Below are 18,184 nucleotides of genomic sequence, written 5' to 3'. Positions count from 1 at the left end.
TGACTTAGCACAGGTATAGTTTGATAAAATGGGGCATATGGAGTAGGAGAAAATTGAGTTTTAAAGTTTTTAGTCACAGTGTGTGTCTCCAACTGTAAATACAGGCTGAAAACATGTTTGTTGTCTGTGATTTAGGATAAGTGGCATTTTGAGGTATTTTACAGTTACAGTAATGGGAGTGATGCTGGATCTGGACTGAGTTTACAATCTTTAACGTTTGTGGTTATGAATATGCATTTTGAATTTTGGCATTAATTACTATGATTTATTTTATTTTAACTCCATAATGTTGTATTTTTAAATTCTGCATTTTTTAGCACTTTATTTTCTTGTATTTATGTTGAGAGATATTAACCAACATTGTTTGAAAACGCAATACAAATACAGTTACAATTGTGAATTTAAAGTAACTAAGATAGTCCTGTGTGTTGATGATGATGATGATGATGATGTGCTCCAAAAACAAGGCATAGTTATTCATAAATTATTTGATTTTTGTCTAGGAAGAAAACATTAACTGGCCAGAAAGCATTCAAAATCATCTCTGATAAAATAATAACCAAGATATATTGCTTACACAATTGAATACCATAATTAAGTTAATCCAGGAAGAGAAAACTGTTTAAAATACAAAACTCTATTCCCAAACCACAATAATTGTACAGCAGCCCAAGTTCAACTAAAATTTGTATGTCTGTGGAAGGACAGTGGAGCTACAGGGTGAATCAGGACCCAGATAAACTGATATCCCTCTTTCTCCTCCCGACAATGTCTGCTTTCCTGTGTCAGCTCAGTTTATCAAGGCTATAGTCTATTACTCTTTGTTTGAGATCACCCAGACAGAGACCAAACCGAGCCTTTCTTGCCCTCCAGTTTCTCTATTACGCACAATGCCATCTGGCTCAGACATTATGCCTAATGCCAAATACCCTGGAGAGGGAATTCAAAGGTGATTCACTGAACACGGCTGACTGAAAAAGGTCTATGTCAAGTTTTAGATTTTAGTTACTATGAAACGCTTTAAATGTGACCGCCCCTATGGAAAATTCATGAAGACATTATCATAAGTCTGTTGTATCCTCAGAATGACTGAGGCAGGGGTGTTGACCAAGTGATTAAGTGTACTTGTTTCCACTGAGGAAGGTTCTCAGTCAAACCCACCCCTGCCCATTCTCCAATAAGGAATAAGGATTATTCTAATTGTACTTCACATTTACTGTGACATAGTAGTAAAATAAACCAATTACAGTTTCAGCTGTCATTGCCTTCAAGAAGATGGGCACCAGCAATGGACACATTGCTATTTAGATGATGTACTCATAAGTGAAAGGTTTTCTGGTAAGGAAATGTCTCTGCACACAAAGTGTTAAAGTGATCTAGTAGGAACAGCAGTGGTCCACCACAGCTCCCCGAGATGAAGCATTACAGAACCTCCTGCAATGCCTTCTCTGTTACGGTTAGAGGTCTGGACGGAACCTGACCGGTACTTGGTGATGGACTTACACGCTGGGAGCAAAGAACAATAGAGGTTGTGAACAAAAAGAGATTTATTTACAATAAAATTATGAAAAATGCTGCGCTGGTTAGACAGCCTGCTGAGCCAAGACAGGGCCCGCTTTTAGCGGTGGAAATCTGGATGTTGCAGTACATACACAGACAGACTTGGGAGACTGAGAACAAACTGGAATCCTGGGGCCAGGTGGGCACACAGAACCAAGGATGAGAACTTGAAAATAGCTGCAGGAAGCTCCATTATCTGAGCACATGGGAGCGACTGGAAAGACGAGGTCAAGGTCGTGGAATCTCATGCAGAGAATCTGGCTTCATGGCACGGACAGGAAAACCATCTGGCTTCATGCCATAGTCATGGAAAACTACCAAGAATCCGGCAGTGAATGAGCTGCAAGACTGGGATTAAGTAGCCTGCTGCTAATGAGCCGCTTATGCACGTCAGGTGCGAGGACATGATGAGTTACAGGTGTTCCTTGGCTCTGCAGTGCGCCATCTGGGGGAAAGCCTAACAAACTACACAAGGTTAAAATAGGAAAGGAGAGAGGCAGACAAAGGCAGACCATGACATTCTCCTCCTCATCTGACCACCTGATCTCCTGTCCAGCCACCAGGAACGCATGAGTAAGATACAAGCTTTCAAAGACTTCCCAGACTCAGCCATCGGCAGTGTTGAAATTGTCAACACTCTCTGCAGTTATGTTCATGTCTCTGGGAGCTCACCCTATGAGGTAGAAAGATGCCTCAGAAGAGCTTATGGTGTCATCATCACACTCAACAGAGGAGTTTGGCAATGCCAACATCATTGAAAGAGGACAAAGGTCAAAGTTTTAATTATTCTTGTTCTTCCAGTCTGACTGTGTGGTTGTTAGACCTGGACCTTTACCACTGACCTCAAATGGTGACTGGATGTCAGCAACATCTTTTTCAGGGACGTCCTTGCTTATTTCAGCAAGACAATGTCAAGCCACATTCTGCACGTGTTACAACAGCGTGGCTTCGTAGTAAAAGAGTGCAGGTACTAGACTGGCCTGCCTGCAGTCCAGACCTGTCACCCACTGAAAATGTGTGGCGCATTATGAAGCACAAAATACAACAGCAGAGACCCCGGACTGTTGAACAACTGAAGTCGTACATCAAGCAAAAATGGTAAAGAATTCAACCTACAAAGCTTCAACAATTAGTGTCCTCAGTTCCCAAACGCTTATTGAGTGTTGTTAGAAGGAAAGGTGATGTAACACAGTGGATAACATACCACTGTCCCAGCTTTTTTGAAATGTGTTGCAGGCATCCATTTCAAAATGAGCAAATATTTGCACAAAAACAATAAAGTTTATCAGTTTGAACATTGAATATCTTGTCTTTGTGGTGTATTCAATTGAATATAGGTTGAAGAGGATTTGGAAATCATTGTATTCTGTTTATATTTACATTTTACACAACATCCCAACTTCATTGGAATTGGGGTTGTACACTGCCTCTTGTTTGCTGTAAATAAGTGGACATAACCTTTAAGTGGACATATCTTGCCCAATGGCCACTGGGGTTGGCTCCAGCCCCCCATGACCCTTAACTGGAATAAGCAGGTTTAGAAAATGGATGGATGGATGGATGGATGGATGGATGGATGGATGGATGGATGGATGGATGGATGGATGGATGGATGGATGGATGGATGGATGGATGGATGGATGGACTGAAAGGCCTGTTGTGCTGTTATTCTGTGAACCATTCAACAACCATTCAGAAAGCAACCACCTTTCTTTGTGGCAATCGTGGGATCAGCCTCCATGGCCACATGGTTTTGGTACCTGTAACTCCTTTAGCATTATCACGGATATCTTCTCTTACTTGTCACCTTCATGCACAGTCACTGCGTTTTTGAGGACAGCCTACTCTACTTATGGCTACTACTTTTGTTAATTATTGGTTTAATTCCATTGACATTTAATGGCTGGCAAAGATTACATGATGACATTACACGTTTATGTTCTTAGTTATTTTGGTGTTCTATCCTTTAATTTAATTTAGTGCCTGATTTAACATTTAACATTATGAAATGATAAAAACAAGTAAAAGCAAGAACAGGTGAGAATATTGCATGAATAAAGCCTGACTTCAATTCTGCACTTTTCAGAAAGCTTTAAAATAGCCTGTTAACAAGGAAAAAAGGTGTTTTTTCTGACTACAGAGTTCTCATACCATATACGAGGTCTGTGATGAAAAAAACGGTCCTTTTTATTTTTTTCAAAAAATAAATGGATTTGATTCATATGTTTTTACGTCAGACAAGCTTGAACCGTCATTCGCCTGTGGGCAGGCCTTGAGTGAGGAGTGCTCCACCCCGCCCATCGGAATCTCTTTGTCTGAATAGCTGCTGCGGACGGCGCGCGTTGCTTTATCAACATTTTTTCTGGACCTGTGAGGGATATCCGAGTGGACACTATTCGAGAAATTAAGCTGGTTTTCGGTGAAAAGTTTAACGGCTGATGAGAGATTATGGGGTGTTTCTGTCGGTGTAAGGACTTCCCACGGAGCGGGGCGTCGTGCAGCGCTTCCAGGCGCCGTCGTCGTCCTGTTTCGACCTGAAAACATCCTAATTTAAGGCTTAATTCACCCAGGACATCGTGAGAGAACAGAGAAGATTCAAAAGAGGCCGGCATGAGGACTTTATGCAGACATTCCACTGTTTAAGGACATTTTGTAATGAAAGACGTGCGCGCAAATTCGCCAAGTTGTTTCCGTGATGACTCGGCAAATCTGTGTGCGCCGCGACAGGAAAAACACCTCCGTGTTGAAAACCATTTGTAAAATTCAGGCGGCTTTTGATGGCTTTCAACAAGTGAGTATCTGAGAAATTGTTTAACAGCTTGGGCATGTTCCAACTTGCCCGTTAAGGTTTCCAACGGAGGTGTTTTTCCTGTCGCGACCCCCCGCGGTCGGGTCCGGCCCGACATGCGACTCTGCCCGCACGTTCTTTCATTACAAAATGTCCGTTAACAATGGAATGTCCAAATAAACTCCTCATGCCGACTTCTTCTGAAAGTTCTCTGTTCTCTGACGACTTCCTGGGTCAACAGAGCCTGAAATGTGAAAGTTTTCAACTTGAAACGGCGAGACGCTGCCGCCTCGAAGCGCAGATCGCCGTCAGGCACCGTGGGCTGTCCTTACGGCGACACTACCAGACCAAAATCTCTCATCAGCCATTAAAATTTTTACCAAAAACCAGCTGAATTTATCGAATGGTGTCCACTCAGCTGTGCCTTACAGCTTTGAAAAAACTTTGATCAAACAAAGCAGCAGTCTCTCAGCCATTCCTAAACAATGAAAAAAACGACGAGAGGGTGGGCGACTTCTCACTCAAAGACTGCCCACAGGAGAATGACGTAACCGACAGACGTGAAAAAACTCTTGCATGCCCACGAGGGTTCAAGCATGTCTGATGTAATCACACGTGATTCAAATCCATATGGTTTTTGAAAAAAATAATAAGGTCCGTTACTTTTATCACAGACCTCGTATATAGTGACTATGAAGAATCATTCTTTCTCGATATATCACATATATTAGATATATGGACTCACCTTGCCTGCAATTACTGATTAAATACATTTAAAAAATGTGCAAGTCAGTGATAATTGTGTTGCTTTAAGCTGTTTAAGTAGCATTTATGTGTGTCACTCCTGTCTAATTGGATGTTTCCATTGTCCTTTTAAGCATCCTTGTAAAGGTGCAAGAGCACAACTCTTGGATGATTTGTTTCCTAAAAAGAACATGAAGACTCCGTTTTGTCATTATGCTTGAATTGGCAATTGTCACTCAACTTGCTGTGTTTAGCCATAAGGGAATCACTGAATTACACATGCACACTTGAGAGCACATCATAGTTGATTATAGTTGAAGTCAGAGGTGAGACAAAGGCACCATGAAGTCACTCTCAAGTCATAAATCAAGTCCCAAGTCAAGTCTCAAGTCATAATGACCACAAATTGTTTGCAAGCTGACTTGAGACTTGACTTGGAGACTTGACCGGATGGTGACAAACACCAGTTTGAACATCTGTATGTAGCAAAAAGGTAAGAGGGGCTTCAAAAGAAAGAAGAGAAAAAGTCAAAGAGTAAATTATAAAGCAAAAAGAAAAGAAGGATTTAACTTAGAAATGACAAAAGTTTACAAAAAGGAAAACAAAAATAAAAAGAAACATAATATACAAATTCATTAAATGGAAAAGAAAGAGAAGTGGAAATGTTAAAAAAAAATAAATGAAAAGATGAAAAAGGAGAAAAAATTGAGAAAAATATGGAAAACAACAACAAAACAATCACTTAGGTACAGTTTGAAATCCAGCACTCAATGGAAAAAGTAAGAGGAAATTCAAAAGAAAGCAATAAGAGAAAAGGTTGTTGTCATCCTTTCGGCTGCTCCCGTTTTTGTTTGGGGTCACCACAGCGGATACAGCCAGATCCGCTTTGGCATTTGGCACAACTTTTACTCCGGATGCCCTTCCTGATGCAACTCCAGGTTTACCTGGAGAAACACACACAGCCACTGGTGTTCTGAAGAGGTCTCCCATCCCAGGGAGGTGATGGTCTAGTGATTAAGCGTTAGGCTTGAGACCAGAGGATCCTTGGTTCAAATCCCAGCCTGACCAGAAAATCACTAAGGGCTCTTGGGCAAGGTCCTTAATCCCCTAGTTGCTCCTGGTGTGTAGTGAACGCCTTGTATGGCAGCACCCTGACACTGGAGTAAATGTGAGGCATTATTGTAAAGCACTTTGAGCGTCTGATACAGATGGAAAAGTGCTATATAAATGCAGTCCATTTACCATTTACCATTCACGTACTAACCAGATCCTGCACTGCTGAGCTTCTGAGATCTGCCAATAAGAGAAAAGGTAAAAAGAAAAAAGAAGAAAAAAAGACATTTAAAAGATAAATTCAAAAGAAATAAAAGAAAAGGAAACATAATGTAAAAAACACATTCAATAAAAATACAGAAAAGGGAAAATGTTCAAAGAAAAATGAAATTATGAAAAGGGAGAAAATTTCAGAAAAGCACAGAAAAATGTTTTGACTGAAAATAATAATTTTGAGTCATGTGAGCTTGTTTAATTTCAATGATCTATGGTGCAACATCTAAGCAGATCCATTTGTGGCAGGTCCAAGTCTTTGTCTTGTGGGCACGTAATCTGAGTGAAAGCTGAAAGTGCTCTGGTATTGCCTCGACACGTGAAAGAGAGGAAATGTTTTCTCGAGAGGAAACAGATGTAAATGGTAAATGGACTGCATTTATATAGCACATCTGCATCAGGCGCTCAAAGCGCTTTACAATAATGCCTCACATTCACCCCGATGTCAGATGTGCACAAAAGTGTTCACATTGGACCGTGTCACTGGTTTTGTCATGTGTTTTTGTATCAAGACAATGCTAGTTACTCCTCTTAATGATGTATTATGAGCATCAAAGCATGTTAACTATCTGAACCCTCTGTGAAAACTCAGTCGTCTCATTTGTCTACACAGACTCATCTGTAAAGAAGGGGAAAAGTGGCATCAAAATGTGATATAAAAGTTATTAAAGTGGTATGTTATTTTCTTTATTTTGTTGCTAATTTTGTGTTCATTTCAGTTCCACAGTCCAGATATGCAGTGTGTGCATGTGTGTGGTGAACCTACTTATGTAAGGTGTGTCTGAGTGATGCACTCGTTATATACAGAGCTACACAGCAATGGACTTTAGACCTGGTTTTTGGTGCTCTAAAGTGCAAATGCTTTTTAGCGAAGGATGATTTTAACATGCCATCCGAGTGCCACACCACACATTTTTACGTGAACACGCCTATGAGCACACAGAAGAGTGCAACTGTTGAAAGTATTGAAAGAATGTTGGCCCAGAGTGCGAAAAGGACAACTGCTTCAGATTCGAAACTTGCAATGACACCAATGCTGCGCTGTGTGCCCTTTGTGCCAGGTGCTAGACGGGGTCTATATATCACAGGTGCAGTTTCAGCTCCCAGCCATCGCGTTACCAGAGTGATGATGGCTGTCACCATGGACCACTGAGCATCACTCCTTCAACCGTTTGCCCTCCCAAGAAACACTTTATGCCAGATTGTCGAATTACACATGAAGGCAGAGGAGCTGAGGAGCACTCTGTGTGATTAGCCGTGCTGCTGCTGCTGACAGCTGTGTTTTGACAAACTCAAAAACAATAACAGGCGTCAGCAGTCACAGATGCTCTGTTTAAAACAAGAAGGGTGAACAACAAAGAGAAAGCATCGTTTTCTGAAACTACAAACTTACACTGAGTAAAGAAAAGACTGATTTTGAAGACTTTAAGAGACTGTAAATAAATAAAGGGACTGCATTTATATAGCGCTGTTCCATCTGCATCAGACGGTCAAAGCGCTTTACAATAATGTCTCACATTCACCCCAATGTGAGGGTGCTGCCATACAAGGTACTCACTACACACCGGGAGCAACTCTAGGGGATTAAAGACCTGGCCCAAGGGCCCTTAGTGATTTTTGGGTCAGGCCGGGATTTGAACCGAGGAACCTGTGGTCTTAAGCCCAACACTTAACCACTAGACCATCACCTCCTCGTTGGTATCATAGAAACATTCATTTTTCATACCAGACATTTCAGTCTCTGGTAACTCACTTTAAAATGGAACTCGAGAAGTAACTGCTTTAATTGTGTAGCCCCTTTGCGACACTATGTGACATGTGGGGAAATGGTAACCATAATCATGACCACAACTATGAGAAAATATGCTGCTGTGAAAAACACCTTTCCCTGTGCATCATTCCAGAGTGTCCTGGGTCTTCCTCAGGGCATCCTCCCAGTTGGATATGCCTTGAAAACCTCCCCAGTTAGACAACCAGGGAGTGTCCTCACCAAATGCCCAAACCACCTCAGCTGGTTCCTCTCATTGCAAAGGAGCAGCTGCTCTACTCTGAGTCCCTCCTGGACATTCTGCGTTCCCGTCCCACCTCTAATCTTGTATATCCTTCAGAGGAAGCCCAGTTCTGTTGCTTGTACCTACAATCTTGGTCTCAGATTCCAAAAGTGGACACCCTCCAATTGCTGACTGTGACTTGAAATCCTGTCCATGTCACAAACAGGACTGGTGACAAGGGGCAGCGCTGACAGAGTCCAACACCTACTGGAAACAGGTCTGATGAATTGCTGGGAATGTGAACACAACTCCTGCTTTTCTTGTATAGGGAGGATTGTGTGTTGCAGTGGACCCGAAACACACAAACACACATGTTCCAGCAGCATCTTTCACAAGACACCTTGGGGTTGTTGCTAAATCTGAAAATTGTGTAGTTAGTTATAGTTCTTGCATTTTTTGATTACCCACAGCATGTATTGATGGTGATATTATTACAGTTCCATGGGTACTATTTGTAGTGCCCCACATCTGCAACATCTTCATTTTTGTATTTTGAGTTTATGGTAGGTTTCTAATTCTGAGTATTGTTGCACTATTCCACTTTCGAGGATTAACTTCTGAAACTAATTTTTGAAAAAGGGATTACTGGCAAACAAAAGAGTTGTCACAGGTGAGTACAGACGTCAGAGGAATGACTGCAAACAATGTTTACTGTAAATAAGTGGACATATCCTTTAAATATGGTAGGTTTTTCTTCTGAAACATCCTCAAAGTTCCACCATTCTATGTTTGTACATGTAGTTAATACTCCGTAATTGGCTAAATTTGGGCCTGAAACGTTTCAGAATAATGTGATGTATTGTGAAGTCCATGATCTCCACGCTTTGTGGCACAACCACGTGGTCTGTGGAAGATAGGTGGATTGCTCTCCTGTTCCTGCCCTTTAGAGACGGGGATGGGAACAGCAGCAGCTATTCTCCATTAAAACTAACAGCAACAGGAGAGATTTTTTTTTTTTATTGCAGAGAGAGAATACCTGTCCCTCAGGCCCATTGTGCTGGTGCTTATCTCCAGAAACTGTTGCATGTAGTGGATGAGAGTTCACTCATTCACTCCCATTAGATGGAACATAGCCCATCACAGGAAACTCCCCTGCCAAGGATGGTATCCATTTTAAGGTGGGTGACCTGGGACGATGTCATGTTATTAGTAGTGCAGTAGCTAAGAGAATATTTAGAGCAAAATTGTGCAAATGGTGATACAAGCACCAAAGTTGGCACAAATACTCCTTCAACATTACTCTTTTGAAAAAAACGACTGGCCACTTGAATTTTCAATAGGCGGCCAGGCAAGGGTCAATTGAAGACTTACACAGGGGTCAAAATAAAAAAATGCTCAAATCATTTTGAAAGCTACACCACATTATTGTCTGATTGTTTAAAAAAATTTTTTTTAAAAGGGTTTTAAAAAGGAATAGTTTGCACCATGTATCATGCTTAGTTATCATGTTATGGGGCAACATATGTCACACATCATAGAATCCAATGGACGTTGACCTTGTTTGACCTTTAGTTTGGAGACCAAACATTCAACACAATCAAAACTATTCGATATTAGCTCAACCAATAATTTGCATCACTTTTTACCAAAATTGAAGGAACTTTAACTTTTGACCCCTGTACAAACTGAAACTGACCTTTGTCACCATTTCTGCTGTTTTTACCCCATAACTCCAGATCATTCAGTCATAGATCGTCCAAACTATACCTTTTTGGAATCTTTATGATCACAAATAATGTGGTGTCATTTTGAGCATTTTTTCTTTTGACCCCTGTGTAATTCTTCAATTGACCCCTACGTGGCCGCCTATTGAAAATTCAAGTGGCCAGTCATTTTTTTCAAAAGAGTAATGTCTAAGGTGTATTTGCACCAACTTTGGTGCTTGTATCACCATTTGCACGATTGTTTCAGTTATCTTCTGCACTATAGGGTTGGCTCCTTTCTCTGCTCTCAAGCAATGCTGCATCTCTACATCTGAAGTTGGTCCCTGAGCAGGGGCGGATACATTCATCTCTCTCTCTGCTCTGACATGTGTTTGTGTCACGTGGTGCTGCTGCGGGTGGTGCTTATTTAGCAGAGGCTCTGTCCTGTGAGCACTGGTGGTAACCTCGCCCAGCCGTGCTGTCAAGTGATTTTTGCGAGGTATTTATTCACAGTTTATGTCTCTGAATGTGAAGAGCAAGTGCAACTTTCTGAAAAGTGCTTATTTTACTCACCTGGCTACCTATCGCAAAACACAGTATATTGCTCTACAAATTAGTGCGCGCTGTGCGTGGTCAAATGTAAGACTGATTCAGTATTGTCTTTTTTTTCAACTAAATCCTCTTGTCAGCTACTAAATGGTGCTCGCCCTTCAATCTGTGTAGCTTCCATGAACAAATCACTCTCCTACATCAAATACCATGAACACAGATCTGACCTTAAATGCTTAGTTAAGGTCCTTAACTAAGCATTTCAGAATTAAGACAGTAAACTTTACCACAAAGTTTAATGCACAGCATGATAATAAGTAAATAATTTAAATTCCTGCTAAAAAGGCATAAATCATAAAACTCATTTTGTATTTTTATTTGTTGGCAGTAAGTGGCAAACCTGCAGTGCAGTGATGGATATCAGAGCATCTTTTTCAAAAGCAAAAAAAGCTTCAGGTGAGGTTTGTGCACTCTATAGACTTTATGTGATAGTAGATATGGACATTGAGAATAGCAAAGGATGGAAAGTGAAGCTAAGGGTAAATTGAATATGTGTATCAGACTGTGGAGGTGTCTTACTTGTGTTACTGGTGTTTTGGTATGAATTCTGTCTTTAAAGTCACACATTTTTTTTTTCTTACTTTTAAGGACTTCATTAGATCTTGTTTGTCCTTTCTATGCTTTGCTGTTAATTCAATAAATAATTCTTATTCATATATTTCTTATCCTGAACCCATTTATGTGCAGTGTACCATCTGTGTTCTCCATCCAGCCTTATAGTGGAGTGCTGCTGTCGCTGTGCTAAACCAGGTCCTCCTGCACACGGCACTAAACCTCACTGACCATAACAACTGCAACTACTGTATTTTTATGACTTACAACGTGGATGTGCGTGCTGCCAGAAAAACCGAGACATCAATCAGTTTGTAGAATAAATAAATCAATCAATCAATCAATTTTTTTTATATAGCGCCAAATCACAACAAACAGTTGCCCCAAGGCGCTTTATATTGTAAGGCAAGGCCATACAATAATTATGTAAAACCCCAACGGTCAAAACGACCCCCTGTGAGCAAGCACTTGGCTACAGTGGGAAGGAAAACTCCCTTTTAACAGGAAGAAACCTCCAGCAGAACCAGGCTCAGGGAGGGGCAGTCTTCTGCTGGGACTGGTTGGGGCTGAGGGAGAGAACCAGGAAAAAGACATGCTGTGGAGGGGAGCAGAGATCGATCACTAATGATTAAATGCAGAGTGGTGCATACAGAGCAAAAAGAGAAAGAAACAGTGCATCATGGGAACCCCCCAGCAGTCTACGTCTATAGCAGCATACTAAGGGATGGTTCAGGGTCACCTGATCCAGCCCTAACTATAAGCTTTAGCAAAAAGGAAAGTTTTAAGCCTAATCTTAAAAGTAGAGAGGGTGTCTGTCTCCCTGATCTGAATTGGGAGCTGGTTCCACAGGAGAGGAGCCTGAAAGCTGAAGGCTCTGCCTCCCATTCTACTCTTACAAACCCTAGGAACTACAAGTAAGCTGCAGTCTGAGAGCGAAGCGCTCTATTGGGGTGATATGGTACTACGAGGGTCCCTAAGATAAGATGGGACCTGATTATTCAAAACCTTATAAGTAAGAAGAAGAATTTTAAATTCTATTCTAGAATTAACAGGAAGCCAATGAAGAGAGGCCAATATAGGTGAGATATGCTCTCTCCTTCTAGTCCCCGTCAGTACTCTAGCTGCAGCATTTTGAATTAACTGAAGGCTTTTTAGGGAACTTTTAGGACAACCTGATAATAATGAATTACAATAGTCCAGCCTAGAGGAAATAAATGCATGAATTAGTTTTTCAGCATCACTCTGAGACTAAATGAATAGCCAAAACTAAAACACAGTCTAAGTAATGCCTAAAACTGTCTAAATGTAATTGAAAAGTGATACCAGGGTGAGTATTCTGTACTAAGTACTATGACATAATGACCTGAGTTAATAGTAAATTTAATTTATTGTTTAATTTATTGTTAAATTGTTTGTTTTTCTGCATTTCTTATCCCCTGCTCAAATAAAATAGATGATGATGATGATGATGAAGATGATAATCTAAGATGAAATAAAAAAATCTTCAATAACTATAGGCTCATAAGACTAATATAAAAACAAGGATAATATACTTTACTCAGCCTCTGAATATTTCAGACCTGCTCCTAAGTTGCAATTACTATTTGCCCTCACCACATTAGGAGATTAAATTATTTGTTATATAAACTGCACCAGAATGCAGGAATTTTATGTATGGGCCGTTATCTATTGCCAATGTGTGTTTTTTTTTTTTTTTTAATCATTTTGACAATGAATGCAGCTTTTACAAGCAATGTTTTCACTCTGAAATCATGGGAAATTGTATTTCTGGACATCTAGATTTTAAAAATTTAAAAAATGTGCTAAGCACCCCTAAAACTGGAAGTCTAAAATCACCTCTGTCCCTGAGCCCCCATACTGTGGATGCCCACTGCTCCTAGTGGTTGGATTGTGTCTAAATGTAACTAGAATGGGTTAAATGCAGCTGTAAATTTCATCGTATGTACACACTGACAGCAAAGGCCCTTCTCCTCCTTTTTCTTCTGCGTCAGCCCCACCTCTACCACAGAATCCACCTGCAGGCTCTGACTGAGAGAATATATAATCATCCAATGCCACAAGTAATCATCTGTGAGGCAGTGATGAGGTTGGAACCTACAGACACAAAACTCTGGCTATTTTCTCTTGTTGCAAAAAACATTGTTAAATGTGAATGAGCTGACTGAAATAAAGTTCGCCATCTTTTGATAAAGTATACCAGGACGGAGTAGATTTAAGAACATTTGGACTGGACCACTGCAGGATGTAGGGTATTTTATTTTGCAAGATTTACTGTGACCGGGTATACTGGGGTCCAAACTTTAAGATCTGTTTTGAAGCCATTTGGGGCCACATGTATAAAACACACATTTGTTCCCCCACAGTTACAAAAGTGGTGAATATATGCACTGTGGACATACAAATGGTCCTTGTCTATGAAACTCAAACATCATGTTGCCATACTATGTCCTGAAAAACATGCATATGCATGTTCTGAAGTAAGTGTCAGGTACATATATACATATTCATGATCCCTTTTATTTATCAGTTCAACTGGTCTATGCATGGTTTTTGTGTGTACATGGTTCATGAACTATAAGCTTGAGGAAAAGGTACATCTTATGATATGACCTTTTTAAAATCAATCTTACAAAGGTCTTAAACATATACAGATAAAGAAGGCTGAATTACATTGCATTGTGAAATGTTCCATGTGTCGAGCATGGTTTGTGAGTGAATGAGGGAGTGAGTCAGTTAGTCATAATCTTTCAGGCACAATAACTCCAAAACTAAGAATGCCATCATCCTGTTGTTTACCGTGTCACATGTTGGTAATTATCTTTTATCAATATAAGTATTGGCTAACATGTTCAAATGTTGATTGACTGATTTTAAAAAAACATTATGAATCCTGCTGGTTGTGGAAGTACAAGCTCCTGCCTCATCTTGCCCTATCTAAGAAATGAAACACGGGTTTTTAAATGTAATGAATACTATTATTTTCAATATACTTGCAATTGATAATTTTAGGGATTTAAGTAATAATGTATCATTTGATTGATAATGTTGTGTGGAAAAAAGTTACCTTAACTTTATTAATTAAATTAAATGTTTTACTTCTTAGACACTGGTTAGTGGCTCATGATACCTGGTTATGACAGGAGCAATAGGTCAATATATTAGAACAAAATGTCATGTGATACCAAAACTAGGTCAATGCTAAAAATAGATCTGATTCTTTCTGTAGAAAATCAGCATATGGTGATAGTAAGGTCAAACAGGAAGCTTTCATGCTGTCCAAACAAACCCACAAACAAGCAAGCAAACAAAGAAACAAGCAAACAAATAAGCAAGTGCAATACAAATGGAGGTGACATACAAAAGTGGATCGTGATACCTGGTTATGACAGATGCAACAGATCAATATTTCAGAACAAAATGTCACATGTCACAAACTCAGTCAGTGATACCACCCAGAATTACAAAGAGAAGGCATCTGTGGAGCCGATAGACCTGTAGCTTACTTGTTAGAAAAGAGGGGCAATATTGTATTTTTTTGTAGAACAAGAACTTTGCTTCTGTAGTTACAGTACATTTGGTGGTGAAATGTGGTAAAAGCATTGCCAATGAATACTTTAATACCAATGAATGAGTTGGAGAAACTTTTTAGAAAGGAATTGTTTCACAATTTGAGCTAATGAGTCATCATGTGCCTTTAGTGTTTTTGCTGTAGTTTGGAAAGTATTCACAGCACTTCATAATGACAATGTGGGAAATGTTTTTTTTTTTTAGATTTGTGCAAATTTATTAAAAATGAAAAAAAAATCACGTGTATATAAGTATTCACAGGCTTTGCCATGAAGCTCAAAATTGAGCTGAGGTGCATCCTGTCTCCACTGATCATCCTTGAGATGCTTCCGTGGCTGAACTGGAGTCCAACTGGGGTAAATTCAGTTGATTGGACATGATTTGGAAAGACACACACCTGTCGACAAGTATACAAGTACAACCCCTGGCAAAAATTATGGAATCACCGGCCTCGGAGGATGTTCATTCAGTTGTTTAATTTTGTAGAAAAAAAGCAGATCATAGACATGACACAAAACTAAAGTCATTTCAAATGGCACCTTTCTGGCTTAAGAAACACTATAAGAAATCAAGAAAAAAAGATTGTGGCAGTCAGTAACGGTTACTTTTTTAGACCAAGCAGAGGAAAAAAATATGGACTCACTCAGTTCTGAGGAATAAATTATGGAATCACCCTGTAAATTTTCATCCCCAAAACTAACACCTGCATCAAATCACATCTGCTTGTTAGTCTGCATCTAAAAAGGAGTGATCACATCTTGGAGAGCTGTTGCACCAAGTGGACTGACATGAATCATGGCTCCAACACGAGAGATGTCAATTGAAACAAAGGAGAGGATTATCAAACTCTTAAAAGAGGGTAAATCATCACGCAATGTTGCAAAAGATGTTGGTTGTTCACAGTCAGCTGTGTTCTAAACTCTGGACCAAATACAAACAACATGGGAAGGTTGTTTAAAGGCAAACATACTGGTAGACCAAGGAAGACATCAAAGCGTCAAGACAGAAAACTTAAAGCAATATGTCTCAAAATCGAAAATGCACAACAAAACAAATGAGGAACGAATGGGAGGAAACTGGAGTCAACGTCTGTGACCGAACTGTAAGAAACCGCCTAAAGGAAATGGGATTTACATACAGAAAAGCTAAACAAAAGCCATCATTAACACCCTAAACAGAAAAAAACAAGGTTACAATGGGCTAAAGAAAAGCAATCGTGGACTGTGGATGACTGGATGAAAGTCATATTCAGTGATGAATCTCGAATCTTGCATTGGGCAAGGTGATGATGCTGGAACTTTTGTTTGGTGCCGTTCCAATGAGATTTATAAGATGACTGCCTGAAGAGAACATGTAAATTTCCACAGTCATTGATGATATGGGGCTGCATGTCAGGTAAAGGCACTGGGGAGATGGCTGTCATTACATCACCAATAAATGCACAAGTTTACGTTGATATTTTGGACACTTTTCTGATGTTTAAGGATGATGAAATCATTTTTCAAGATGATAATGCATCTTGCCATAGAGCAAAACTGTGAAAACATGCCTTGCAAAAAGACACATAAGGTCAATTTCATGACATAGGGTTAATGTCAACGAGCAGATGTGATTTGATGCAGGTGTTAGTTTTGGGGATGGAAATTTACAGGGTGATTCCATAATTTATTCCTCAGAATTGAGTGAGTCCATATTTTTTTCCTCTGCTTGGTCTAAAAAAGTAACCGTTACTGACTGCCACAATCTTTTTTTCTTGATTTCTTATACTGTTTCTTAAAGCCAGAAAGTTGCCATTTGAAATGACTTTAGTTTTATGTCATGTCTGTGATCAGCTTTTTTTCTACAAAATTAAACAACTGAATGAACATCCTCCGAGGCTGGTGATTCCATAATTTTGCCAGGGGTTGTATATAAGGTCTCACAGTTGACAGTGTATGTCAGAACACAAACCAAGCATGAAGTCACAGGAATTGTCTGTAGACCTCTAAGACAGGATTGTCTCAAGGCACAAATCTGGGGAAAGGTCCAGAAACATTTCTGCTACTTTGAAGATCCCAATGAGCACAGTGGCCTCAATCATCCATAAATGGAAGAAGTTTGGATCCACCAGGACTCTTCCTAGAGCTGGCTGCCCGTCTAAACGGAACAATCCTGGAAGAGGGGTCTCAGTCAGGGATGTGACCACGAACCCGATGGTCACTCTGTCAGAGCTCCAGCATTCCTCTATGGAGAGAGGAGAACCTTCCAGAATGACAACCATCTCTGCAGCAATCCACCAATCAGGCCTGTATGGCAGAATGGCCAGACAGAAGCCACTCCTTAGTAAAAGGCACATGGCAGCCCACCTGGAGTTTGCCAAAAGGCAACTGAAGGACTCTCAGTCAGGAGAAACAAAATTCTCTGGTCTGTTGAGACAAAGACTGAACTCTTTGGTAGGCATCATGTTTGAACTAAACCAGGCACCATCCCTACAGTGAAGCATGGTGGTGACAGCATCATGCTGTGGGGATGTTTTTCAGTGGCAGGAACTGAGAGACTAGTCAGGGTGAGGGAAAGATAAATGCAGTAATGTACAGAGACATCCTGGATGAAAATATAGCACTCTTGACCTCAGACTAGCAGAAGGACAGTGACACTATAAGCACACAGCCATGATATCAAAGGAGTGGCGGACAACTCTGTGAATGTCCTTGAGTGGCCCAGCCAGAGCCCAGACCTGAATCTGATTGAACATCTCTGGAGAGATCTGAAAATGGCTGTGCACCATCCAACCTGATGGAGCTTAAGAGGTACTGCAAAGAGGACTGGACAAAAGTGCCCAAAGATAGGTGCACCAAACTTGTGGCATCATATTCAAGAAGACTACAGAATGTAATTGCTGCCAGAGGTGCATCAACAAAGTATTGAGCAAAGGGTGTGATTACTTATATACACGTGATTTCTTAATTTCTTAGTTTTTATTTTTAATAAATTGCAAAAATAAAAAATAGACTTTTTCATGTTGTCATTATGTGGTGTGATTAGAATTTTGAAGGGAAAAATTAACTCCATTTTGGAATAAAGCTGTAACATAAGTGAAACCGTGGAAACACTGAAGCGCTCTGAATACTTTACAGATGCACTGTATACGTATTTTACAGGAATTCCAAAAGTCCAAACATATCCACAGCTATACCTTCAGTCAATCCGAGCCCTCATCGCACCAGTTTGATTCAGCATGTGTATAGAATGTATAAAATACACAATCCATATTCATAAATGGAATATTCTGAGGATAATACAAAAGTATTTAAATATTTATTTCCTCGGGCAGTGGGCGCACC

The sequence above is a fragment of the Thalassophryne amazonica genome, chromosome 8, assembly GCF_902500255.1.
Source record: "Thalassophryne amazonica chromosome 8, fThaAma1.1, whole genome shotgun sequence".
NCBI lineage: Eukaryota > Metazoa > Chordata > Actinopteri > Batrachoidiformes > Batrachoididae > Thalassophryne > Thalassophryne amazonica.
Note: the sequence above shows the minus strand (reverse complement) of the source record.